Source organism: Cucurbita maxima, unplaced genomic scaffold (genome assembly GCF_002738345.1).
Source record: "Cucurbita maxima cultivar Rimu unplaced genomic scaffold, Cmax_1.0 Cma_Scf01205, whole genome shotgun sequence".
NCBI classification, from domain to species: Eukaryota; Viridiplantae; Streptophyta; class Magnoliopsida; order Cucurbitales; family Cucurbitaceae; genus Cucurbita; species Cucurbita maxima.
The window spans coordinates 4,236-5,375 of record NW_019273221.1 but is presented as its reverse complement, the minus strand read 5'-3'; positions in this window follow the sequence as shown (position 1 = coordinate 5,375).

The following is a 1,140-nucleotide window of genomic DNA, read 5'->3' as shown; positions in this document are numbered from 1 at the left end:
TTTTCCTTCAAATTAAGGATTCCTCTAGTTTCAGATGAAGAAGTTTAGTAAACTTGATGAAGAAATCGAGAGCGGAAACGTCATCGAACAAACTACCCACGAGATCGAAATCTTGCGTTTCGAGTGAGTAGCATACCAAGAACGATTTCTAGAAGTTAAGGTCCTACACTCAAAGACGTTCCTCCAAAACCAATTCCTTTAGCTTAAGGATAAGATATGGAAGAGGTTCAATAGTATCATAGATTAAAAAGACTTTTATGAACATCGTACCTATGTTAGTGTTATGTTATAGATATTTGTTTCAATTTCAACAAGTGGGGTTAAGGTGATTCAAATGGTTAATGCGATAATCCGGCTATTTTTTAGGTCTCTCTTGTGAAACGCCATCATGGTTGAGATGAGCACCCGAGTGAGTTTGACAAGGAGACTCGAATTTAAACTTTACCTACGTTTGAGAGGCACTATAATGGTCAAGTTCAATGGTATTTTAGATTAAAAAAACCTTTTATGAACTTTGTACCTTTGTTAGTGTTACTTTGTACCTTTGTTTGTATTACTTTGTACGTTTGTTAGTGCTATGTTATAGACATTTGGTCAAGTTCAACAAGTGGGGTTAAGGTGATTCAAATGGTTAATGTCACTTTATTTGATTCAAATTGTTAATGTGATAATCCAGTTGAACAGTTACCAGTTATTTCCAAGGTCTCTCTTATTGAACGCCAACAAGGCTGAAATGATTGAGGTGAGCACCCGAGTGAGTTTTACTAGTCTAAACATGGTTTCGTCACCAAAGCTTTAGAGTTTAATCTATCTTTACAAAAATATTTTGTAAAATATTTTTCTCTTAATTTATAATTAGTCATCAAAAGTAATAATTAGGAACAAATTTGGTTTAGAATTCAAAACTTTCAAATCTTACTATTCCTTAACCAGATTCAAATCCAGATTCTTGAACTCCTTGTACCTAAATAAAGTTGGTCTCCTCTAATAAATAGGAATTTCTCTTAAAATCATTAAATTCTTATAGACTCTAGGCTCAATATCATTAATACAATTATGCTTTATCTTAAACACGCCAAACATGAAACTAAAGTGCGTTCAATTTAACTCCATTTTATTGTCATCTTGAATGATGTTTAG